The sequence below is a fragment of the Apostichopus japonicus genome, chromosome 1 (assembly GCF_037975245.1).
Source record: "Apostichopus japonicus isolate 1M-3 chromosome 1, ASM3797524v1, whole genome shotgun sequence".
NCBI lineage: Eukaryota > Metazoa > Echinodermata > Holothuroidea > Aspidochirotida > Stichopodidae > Apostichopus > Apostichopus japonicus.
The window spans coordinates 13,202,355-13,214,641 of record NC_092561.1 but is presented as its reverse complement, the minus strand read 5'-3'; the positions used below and the strand labels follow the sequence as shown (position 1 = coordinate 13,214,641).

General features: G+C 38.0%; 1 pseudogene; it reads left to right on the top strand.

Moving 5' to 3' along the window:
• Window positions 1–12,287, top strand: part of LOC139972003 (betaine--homocysteine S-methyltransferase 1-like) — a 34,401-nt pseudogene that overhangs the window by 15,121 nt on the left and 6,993 nt on the right.

Genomic DNA, 12,287 nt, shown 5'->3' with positions numbered 1-12,287 from the left:
ACTGCCAAGTAAATTTCTAGTTTATGTAATCTATAACCACCAGCAAATCCTGTTAAATTTCGGTGATATTAGTGCCTTGACTATTTCTTTATATCCCACATCATCATACAGGACGAAACAATTTTACCTACGTCAACCAATTTTGCATAAGATAACAATGTGGTTTATTTGTAGAATCGTCAAGGTAGTGATTGTGACAAGCAAATGACATTAACATTGATCTTCTTGTCCTTTATCCAACTGTGGGCATGTAGATATAAGCTGTGAATAATAAAGAGGAGGATTTATATAAGGTAACTTATCCAGGTACAATTAAATTATTTCCGGAAAGCTAAGGCCACATCATAACCATTACAACACCAATCCACTGATAATGATACTCTTACCCAGCATGATGACACCATCCTATAACATTGCCTAACATTCACTGATATATGTTAATGATAAATTGTGCTTTTCACCGAGGAAGAAGAATCCTAGTATCAGCATCTAGTCGACAACTAGTGAACATGTACACTTAAAATGCCATCTACCATCACAAGCAATATCAACAAACTAAATCACGTCATATACAGTGCATATTGTCCACATGTCAAATAAAGACTTAATTACTATTTTCACAAAATTTCCTCCCTCAAATTTGTCGCAATGAACTGACAGTAGTTGAATAAATAAGAAGTACTGTATGTAAGTTTGAAATCTTGACAATTGAGGGTATTAGAACCGCACACTACCAGTAGAAGAAGAAACTTACTATTCAGTGCTAAGAATGTATGGTTTTCAGGATAATCACCTTAAAGATATGCTCAATCGAGGCTGCAATGCTCATTTAAGGTTAATGTAGTTGATCACTTCGCCAATACTCAGCGTAGGCCATAATGTTAATAATATTGCGTTGTTTTATCTATTCCAACAACTCAACCAAAACACGTTATTTTAGCTTCATATTAACAACAGAAAACATTAAGATGCCATTTGTGTGTGTATGATGAATTGCTTACATGTTATGTAAAGTCAAGAAAATTGTTAGTTTTCCAATGAGGTTTGTGTTGCATCTGGAGGAACTGATTTAATTGTCTGTTTGTTAGTCTAAGTAGTCCAGCCATTATAAATATAGCCTCTGATGTTTAAAGTGGTCATTTCTTAAAGATTATAAGTCCCACCACATTGTATATAAGACTGGCTGCAAACAGTTTCAATCAAATTAGTGTGAACTGTTTGACATGTCAAATAACAACCAGTCAGTAACATATTATGCAAACTATTAATGGGATGATACAAACATGAATCAACTTTTAGTAATAACCTTATTCCAAGTAGATTTCAGAAATGAGTGGATTACTTCTCAATAAATTGATCAACTTGGTAAAAGTCACCCATCATTTTCAAACAAGTCATTGATAGAATGCATTCCGTAACTAATTCAATGCATGATATGCAATAATTGGCTTGTTATCAGCTTAAATCGTACTATTGTTCTAAATAAGTTGACAAAGAAATAGAGAGATCTTGTAGCTAATATTACAATTGAAGTTTAACAGAAAGTAGTATACGTTGAATGAAAGACATGATCCCGCCTGAAAAAAAATCGTAACTTTTAAGCTAGCCAGCTTGATAAAATATGGAGATGTATATTAATACGGTCACTCGAATGCTACAAATCACGGACATATTTATCCTAACACACAGAAACACACTGAAAAACAGACACATACACATGGAAATACAGCAATGGAAGACTCCCCCACTGAGCATCAAATTAACCTGTGAAACCTGACCACCTTGAAGTTTCCTCCATTCTTTTTATCTACACAATGCATAAAAGTTCATTACCGAGCACTAATCGAAGCCTGTGCTCTGTGATGCATAGATGATATTCAACAAAATACTGGTCCTAAATGAACTGCAAAAGAACTGCAAATAACCATTTGTTTACCAGAGAAACGTTGGAAGTATTTTCATTAATGCATATAAGTTCATAACCGAGCACTACTCAAGGCTTGTGCTCTGTGATGCTTAGATGATATTCAACAAAATACTGGTCCTAAATGAACTGCAAGAGAACTGCAAAGAAACCATTTATTTACCAGAAACACTTTGGAAGTATGTTCATTGTATAATTGTTTTACCTCGCCCAAAACGCGGGTAATTTTGTAGGGTAAGAAAGTCCCACTCCACCCCCCCCCCCCCTCCTCCATCTTGTGAAAGTTCGAAAGCATCCTCCATGATAAGCTATTGTTTTGCACTTACTTTGAAAGATGTTCCCTTTTGAGTTCACAAGAATAAAATATTGTAACTACTATATAACTGTCCGCTTTATAAAGTTGAAGAAAATTGCCTGCGAAAAGGCTTCCTAAAAATAATCAAAACGTTCTATAAACATCACCCCACCACTCATTCATTTAATCTAAGAGAGGTATGTTGTAAAAGATTGTGTATGTCCATTGCGACGGCATATGTATTATGATTGTGTATGTCCATTGTGACTACATATGTATTCCGATTGTGTATGTCCATTGCGACTGCATATGTATTCCGATTGTTTATTTGACAACCTGAAACTTTCTAAGTTACAGGCTGTTTTCTTTTAATTACTGAGCATTTACTCATTGTATCTTTCTCCTTCTTTTTACAAAATTTCGTTTCACTCTACCCTAATATCACCCCACAATGAACTGCTTAATCGAAACAAAAATGTAAAATTTACGTTTACAATGCTCACCTAATTATATCACTTGATGTAATGTAGGAAGTGTTTAAGTGTTATCAAGTTTGTATCCATCTTGGGTATACATCGACAGTTATTTCCATTACGCCACAGTTAAAACAAGAACATGTTTATTGTTGATGTTTAGTCTGAAAATTATGTTCTTGTATTTTAAGGATACATACAATTAATGTTATTATTAATGGTTAGGCTACATATAACGAATGTTATGATTAATGATTAGGCTACGTACAATGAATGTTATTATCAATGGTTAGGTTGGCTACAATGAATGTTATTATTAGTGATTAAGCTACATAGAATGGATATTATAGTTTATGGTTAGGCTACATACAATGAATGTCATTATTAATGGTTACGCTACCGCCAAAGAAAGTTATTATTAATGGTTAGGCTGCATACAATTAATTTTACTATTGAAGGTTAGGCTACATGCAATGAAAGTTATTATGATGGTTACGCTACCTCCATTGAATGTTGGTCTTATCGGAATGGATATGGATTTAATTAGTCTTAGTTATACTCATTAAAACAAACAACTACGCACGGTCGAGACATCAGTGATGAGTGAGGTATTATTGGTGAACAACGCTGTAATGTGACAACGAAGAGCTGCTGATTAATGTCTTCAATATATGGTTCCACCAGCAAACACAATAAAAATGTATACCGAACACTATCTCAGTAGTTACCAGTATCACTGTATTAGCAATTGTTTACCTCAGTTCCTCAATTGTCGTGACGTCATGGTTATTAATAAAATTTAAAAATCGGACAATAACAAATCTAAGTTAACTAAGAGTAGCAATCCTATTGGTATCCATTCAGATCCTTATCTAGAGTTCGTTGGATATTTATTGGAGCGGTGGGCGGATTCACTAAAATTGGATGAGGTCCTTCGAGAGGAGGGTCCAAGGGTGTATCTCCTCCCTCGAGAAATTGCTGTTTTGGTGATAGGGCTTAGGTGCAGAGCGGTGCTATATCATTTCCATCATTTTAACTACATTTGTGTGATACAAGTGAAAATTTTGCCGGAGTAAACGACTTTGCGTACGTGTTTATAAAATGTAAACCAATTGAAAGGCTAACTGTCTTTGGAAGGTATATCCCTTCGTCTCGACCCACTCCCCACCCGTTTCCCGCCTCATTTCCTACGGCGCAGAAGAAAAATATTCTATCGCTTTCTTGGCAGTTTTCAAGTATTATACTGTAATGGGAGTTTTATAAATGGAGATTTAGAAGATATAGTATATTACATCGTGTAAGTTTGGTAAATGCGGGTATCTCAATATTCGGTTGGTCCGGATTTAGCCTCAGTGCAACTTTGAAGGCGCCAGGAAGGAACAGTTGACACTGTGCTATAAACAATTGGGGACATGTTTCTTTCTTATTTGCTATTCCTGTTTCAGGGACGTCGCTAAAGGGGGGTGTCGGGGTGTCTCATCCCCTTCCCCTTCAAACTTGGTAAAACTGACGATAGTTGGAAAATTGGATTGCGACAGTCGGAATTTCCGACTGTCGCACTCTTATTTACCTAGGGCTATTCATATAATCCTGTGATTGTGAATGACCTAAACATTGAAAAATTTCAGTCAAAATTGTCCTCTAATCAGTTATATTTACCACGTTTTCCTTGCCACTTTCAGAAATTGTATCTCGCGATCCTTATACTCCACCACACAAATTCGTATGATTTTGAATACTCTAAAAAAATGCCTCATAGAATTACCGTAAAACGTTCGCCAGCTTCAATCCGGTTTATTTATGTACTAATTTTAGCTATTGGGTGGGTTGACCCTGTTCGCTTGCTACAAGTAAGTCCAGTATCTATTAGGGGCGTAACCGTGGGGGGGGGGTGGGGGAGCAACCTCCCTCCAATAATCGAACAAATGTTAAAAACTGTTGGGTTTTTTGCATGGTATTTTGTCAGTGCTCTTTTGATCTTGAATATGTGTCAGCTAAGTTAACTCGATTATAATCGTAGTAAGATTCAGGCCTACTGATTCAGCCACTTGGTTTGGCCGATGCAATAAGCTAAATTTAGCCTATAGCCTATTACCAGCCTACAGTTGGCCACTGCGTAATAACATACACATAGCCTACCTAACCGCACTCGATTGAGAGTCACGAACCGTATGCACAACGACGACGAAAACGTTCGTTCTCATCTTTTATGATTCGTCATAAGTTGTTGCACGAACAGCATGTTATGAAGCTAAGGCTAGCAATCGTGCGTGATAAGCGTTTCCTATAAATTATTATTACACTGCTGAATATGAAAGTTAATATTGTCCATAAGCTAAGTTCGTCAAATGTATTCAAGTCCAGACATTGGACAATAAACAAGAACCGTCCTACTGGAAAAAATGTAAAAGAGCACTATATGTTTGTCTTTTTGATAAAATATGTAAAAGAACATGTAAAAGAAAACTTCAAAATAAGATATAATTTGATAATGATGAAACTGGCAAATCATTGCACCAGATCGCATCTAAGGACCTTCAATTGTTCAAAATTGTTCTTCTTAAACCCCTCCCCCATTTCAATTGCAAAATATGCTCCCCTCCTGTTCAAATTAATGGCTGCGTCGCTGGTATGTATATTGTCGCTATGGTGTACAATCAAAAGATTAAATGCTTTTACGAAGATGATAGGCAGATTGTTCAAGTGAGTGATAAATAGCCCCACCATCCCCCCCCCCGCCCCTCCAAAAAATTTTTTTTTTTTTTTTTTTGGTGATAGATCAACCGCTAAAGCAGTGATGTTAAGGAGACTCCTCTTGTTGCCGTTTCCCGTTTCAAACAACACCGTTATCCCAATGGTAGCAGCAAAGTGCATGAGTATAACAAATACGTCACTGTCTGGACTATGGACAACCACTGTTTTTTACCCAGTTCTTGCAGCATGCAAGCAGTAGAGGACAACCCGTGTGTCCGTTTCCTCTTAGGTGGAATACAATTCAAGGATCTCCGACGAACTACCTGATTTCATCTGAAATGCTTTGCCTGCATTGACAAGGATGACATTCTCGGCTGTAGTTGATTCTGTCCAACACTTCTGAAGGAGATCGATTAACTGGACTTAATTATTATCGTTTTCCAAGAATGACGACTAGCTTTCAGTACAGCGGGTGATGCTCCCTTTGATGATACGTCTTTCCCCTGCACCTCGATCCAACCGTTCATGGCACTTGATTGATTGTGGCTCATAGCTGTCTGTGCTGAAGAAAACATTTTCCCGCTTACCCGATGTGGCCATGGTAATCGAAGCTCGACTGATGTCTGCAAATTCTTCTGTGTTTTAATACAGTAGAAAAGAGCATTTCCATCCTCAACATACATCACTTCATCAGGTGCATTCAACACTACTTCTGAGAATATATTTTTAGTGATGTAGTTCATCCCACTGCTCTTATTTGTCTTCGCCAAAAAGCCATCCTGAGTCCCAAGCGAAGGTGGAACAGGTCCTTTTGGATAAGATCATGTTTAGTATCTGTTCCCTTTCGAGGGGAATGGTGATGCACACCCGACGATGATCACACAGTCACAGTCCCGATGCAAGGGGACTGGGGCTGAGAGCGGATCAGTCGTTTGGTAGTTTTGTTTTCGTGCCCAGGTTCTATCCTGGGCGACTTTTTCTTAAAAAGTTTCAGGGAGTAAGGGGTATTTCATGAACCTCCGCAATGTCTCCTCTCCTTCACATTTAGCTAGCAGCTGCAATGCAACACTTCCCTGTTGCTTCATTTCAACCAGTCTGTTTGCTGATGTTTTAAGCACAACTGTCTATGCATGTATGCCTATTAAACAAATTGCAATGTAGGTTTGATTTTTCTTCACAAAAGCCAAGTGGGCTGAAGCAACGGAGTAGTTAGTACTTAAAGTTGCATGTACATATAAGTAGCACTACAGGTACGGTGGGTCTTAATTGGCTGGCCCCAAAAAAGTTAAAATATAAGTACAATTGAATATGCTGCTGAATTAATTAAAACCACCAATATTGTGACCAGAAAAAAGAATGGTCTTACACTTCTAGGCAGCCACCTTTTTGCACAAGTGTGTGTTTTGTTGTTGTCGAGCCTCAACAGTTCATGGTAAATCGATTAACCGTCTACCGAGACTGCAGTTGAAACGAAAAAGCAAGATGTCAACACGCACATGACACACGGTGGGCTTGTTTGCCAGTGAAAAAAAAAATGGTAAGAAATGTCAGGTTTTTTTTCAAAGCAACTGATAAAAAAAATAGCTAATGTCAGAACAAAGACCTCTACAGTGCAAAAGTCATTTCCGGATTGGTGTCAAATGCAAACACAAGTTTCAGACGGACCTTGTAAATAGATAAACGAGGTGCCCGAAATACACGGAAGTAAGCCTAGTACTAGTCACTACGTTAACGTTAAAAACTGAATAAACTATATGTCACTTCAATTACGATTATAAAGTAAAATAGCATTTGAATTAATAAAAAATATGAGTACAGATTAAAGAAAAAAAGGCAGCATATATACCGTACCTCCAGATAATGGTTGGTTCTTCCGACGAAAATAAATTAGTTCGGCAAACAATGCTTTATAACTTCCTTGCGTTCCAATTTTTTTTCTGTTTAACGTGGATATTATTGTTGAGTACTTAATTACGAATCTTTCCATATAGGTTTTGTTTAGCCCTCCGAGTGTTCCTCGGAGCTAAAAAATCCGATGGATCTAATATGTCACAATGAAAATTCCCGAAAGGAAGTGTTTAGTCACTGTCATCTTCCTAAAGACTTGAACTTCCCATAGATCAGCGTAAAAATGTCTATAGTAAATAATAAGCTATATAGACAACTGGGACAGCTCCTTATATTTAGGGCTTTATTATTGTAGGTATCTCGTTTTGTTTTGTTTTGTATTTATTATTATCATTTGTTTTGTATTTACTACACTTCTACATTTCAAAGAGATTTCTTCAGACGGTTTAATTAAGGTCTGCTTGTAACAATATCAGTTGCCATCGGAAAATAGATTATTGCATTAGGACATAGGTAAAAACCATGTTACGACACATCGTAGTGTAACGTTGCCAGTGTCTCCCGAAGTCCAGCTGCTTGAACTAATAAAAATCTTTAACACATATCAAGACAAAAATCGGAGAAGAGGTTGATGACTGGTTGATCTCTTATTTATTGATGTATTCAGTCGATCTTTGATTCACTGGCATATGAATTTACCACAGATTACGGCATTGACAGACTTTACAGAGACTTTGATAAACAGTTAATAGAAATGGTACAGGAATTGTCTGTACACTTAAGCGGTAACACAGTTACGCACTTAGGAAGTTACGCAATTACGCAGTTACGCAGTAACGCACTTACGCAGTTACGCTAACTCGTGGAGGCATACAAGATTTTGTTGGAACTCCCTCGACGACTGGCTTAGAGACTTAACCAGTTTAGATTACTGAATAAAACATCTCTTTTCGAATCACAACCGAACCAGTACGTGGGTAAATGTATGTACAGATGAAGGATAATATTAGCGTTTGTTGACACTACTCTTTCTCACTACTTGCTTTGATTAAGAAAACATAAAAGATATATAAAAGACAAACGCCCACATGAAACACATGGTCTAGCGTTTGTGATCCCCCTAGTGAAGTCGAAATTACAATTATCGAACCCCTTTAGAAAGTGTGACAACAAATGTGATGTCTCTTAAAAATACACCATCGTTTCTTGTTACTTAAATGCACTTAGCGCAACGATAGTTTTCTTAGAATTTCCTAGGTGTACGAATAATATCCCCCGTCACCCCAAAGATACCCGATTTTATCTTTCCTTAAACAAACAATTAAACCTAGAAGTCATGCCAATCACATGATCGTGTGATAGAACAAATATACCAGTTAAGTGGTAGCAACTTACAGAAAATAGGCGGTTCTCTCAGTTCTTTCTCTGTCAGGGGCCAATCTCGGAATGCCTCGTGAGCGTGGTGAGCTAAAACTAATCAAACAATCTGCGCTACCACTAACAAGGGGAAACATCTCCAAACTCGGGTGCTGATTCAACAAACTTTACAAACAAACAGGGGTACGATTTTCATTGGCTGTCCCCACCTGCAACTCGCAAAAGCTCTACACATATTGTGAGAGAGGGGCCATCGACGGGTAGAACTGAGGGAACTCTCAATCCTGAAACGATAATATTACACTAACAAATTACTTAAAGGGATACATTTCCGTTACAGTACTTTAACCTGCAAAAGCCACCCTTTTGTGCTTACATTATATAAGCGTTCATGGCAGTGTAAGTTTAGTGCCATTTGTACCCTAGTTATTTAGACTCTTTACTGGGGCTCTCCGCCCAGATCCAAACGGCTCTGCCGCTCTGTCTAACATAAACATATCCGGGCACTGGCATATCGGGCGTATCTAGTTTCGTGAAACTAGGTAATCATAAGGTAACGTGAGTTGATCACTATAGTAGTACATACAATTTCGTTCGTAATTACTGAAGAAAGGATCTTTTGAAACATATTTTTGTCAACTTTCGAGCCCCAAATTTTCTTTTCTTAAAACTTGTTTTTAATCACCAAGTTAACTTGTGTTTTCTAAGGCACTTCTTTCGTTTGGCCAAATTACAGTAGTGGAATCGTAAACTATTAAAACACCGTCTGTGTGCAGGTTCATCTTGCGTGTTTCGCATGCTTCTGAGCACTTTCATGCGACCGCGTTTCTTTGATCAAGAGATACGTCACAGCGCCAAAAGTACGTGCTGTACGAAATCTATGTTTTGATCAGTGATATGACTCTGATTCAGATCTGTAAAAGAACAGATTATGCACATTGGGACCCAGAACCGTTTCTATGCGGCTATATTAGGACCAGGGACGTAGCCGGGGGGGGGGGGGGGGAATTGAGTACCCCGACAAATAAAATGTAACTAAAAGCAGGAAATATCTTTAAAGCTCTTTTTTCAGGTTGAAGGAAGCTAAGCGACCCTTCTCAATCTTTCCCCTGAAAGTTCGTCTGCTAAGTAATACAATACTCTTATTATTGCTTATTTCCTGCAACGTGGGAGGCATTTTGGGCACAAAAAAATATTTTGTACATCATGGCGCTCCGTTTAGTGTAATAATGCTCCCTTTTTGGGAAGTGCCCCGTTTGAAATTCCGCTGTTCTCCTGTTGCTTTTTAGCACTTTTCTAAAGGAGAACAATAGGGCGGATGGATATAGGCTCTAATAGGAGTATGCCACCTGCAGCTATTGAAGGTCGCTCGCGCCCATCTCGATACACCCAAAAGGGTGCCTACGTTATGGCAACGGTGTTTCGACGAAATCCTGATGTTTGTTTTGTCAAAATATGTTTCATGTTCACATATAGAAACACTTTGTTGCACTAGGTTAGCTCGAATTTGGTGGAAAAAGATATATTAGTTGAAATGAATAACAATACATGGGTATTTAGCCGTTGCTGTCATAGTGGTTCTTACGTTTGGAAAAAAAAATCCTAGCATGTTCGAAAACGCACATTCTTACGTTAGGCCCTTAATTAACTAGACCGTTCACCATGCTAAGTTTGATTAGAATGAAATGTTGGGGAGACTGTGGCTTTGCAGACATGTTTGAGCCCCTGGGGGAGCAGGTACTCCGAGTTGGATGGGCACCGAAAAATATGGGGGGCACCAATAATTAAAGGAGGGGCACAATACTCATGTGCTGTTACTTGTGCTGTGAAGGTTTTGTTCACATGATGGTGGGACAAATTAAGGGAGTGGGAGAACACCAGTCTGAAAATGGAGGGGCATGCCCCCAGGGCACAGCCTTGCTTTGTGACTGCTGGGGAGGGGTTCATTGCAAATGGAGCCATATAGTTACCTCAGACAAATGCTCAGTGAATGATAAAGACTGATAAACACTACAAGTCATGTTGAGGTAAAAAATTTCTTTCCTCTAACAGTTTTATGGATTTAAGTCTACTAAGCTGATGCGCAGTGAAATATCTTCGAAATGTTGCTTCAAATTTTTAACTGCAAGGGTACCTCACAGTAATCAAACAACCAATATTCCATTATTGCTGTGTATAAGTGCGAGCTCTTGATCCTATTTGTGCTGCAAGTGGCTTCTATCTATACATTTCTGTTTGGAGAGCCCCATCGGTTTGACATCCATTTTAAACTTCCATTATTTTGCTCACTTGCTAGCAGGATTATTGGATCGGCTGAGGTCTGGAGAAAATGTAGTTGTGGCAGAGGGCTACATCTTCAATTTCGAGAAGCGAGGCTACCTCCAGACTGGAACCTATAAACCAACAGTAGTATTGGTTCACCCGGAATTAGTCAAACAACTTAATGAAGAATTTGTTAACGCCGGAAGTGACGTGGTCGTAGCGTTTACGGTAATAAATGAATTGTAACAGTCAATGTGAGGTCACCATGTCTACTATCACTATTTACACATAAAACACTAGCCACACACTGTACTACCATATATAACTCGACTGTTGTGTCTAGCTATCGATATTCATCAATCCTTACCATAGTCGTGTAACTGACTGAATGACTCACGAATACGCAAACAAAAATTGTTGTTGTTAAAGTCGATTTGACTAAAGCCGACGCGACTGAAAAACAAATGCATAAATATTGATGACTCGTAGTCGAAAGCACACGCACACTGTCCAATAATAATTATTTATGACTATCTACGCATATCTGATTCAAAGTCCGGCTCCAATTGTCAGCAAAATCGGCCGAGTCTGCAGGATTTCGGTGGGAAGGGGGGGGGGGGGGGGGTTGACAACATTCAGTAATGAAGTTTAAATTTCGTAGATTTTCCAGTAAACTTAAAAAAAAACCAACAAGATCCATATAAACCTATGCAAGAAGTAGTGTGTTACCATATAATTCAAGGTTCTCACAGATAAAAGACAAGTAAGTTGATATGAATGTCAATAGCGAATATAATGGCTATAAAAGCATTGTGTTGTGGAGTTCAATTTTGTTCCATTTTCGATATAAATGTGCTATTTGTGTGCTCCTGTTGCTCCTAAACGATTGCTTCAGATTGTTTATTCCTTTCAGAGGTATTATGTCTAGTCCAAACGGTTACATCTCTATGTTCCGACGTCTCTATGTTCCGACGTCTCTATGTTCCGACAATTTTTTTGGACTCTAATTTTTTTTACCCAAATTTTTTCGGACCAACTTTTTTCGGACCAACTTTTTTCGGACCAAAATTATTTTAAACCAATTATATTTTTATGACCAAATTTTTTTTGGACCAAAATTTTTGACACCATCATGTTTCCGTACCAATTTTTTTTTACCAAACTGATTTTGGTCCCAAAAAATTTACAAACAATTAAATTTCGGGTCACAAGCAATTTTCGGTCACAAGCACTATTTGGGTCATAAACAAACTTTGGGCCCTTTTTTCCTGCAAAAAAATTGGTGCGTCCAAAAAATTGTGTCCCCCAAAAAGTTAGGTCAGAAAAAAAGTTGGTCCAAAAAAATTGAGTCCCCCAAAAAAAAATTGGGTCCCAAAAAATTTGGGGCCCAAAAAATTAAGTCCCCCCAAAAAAT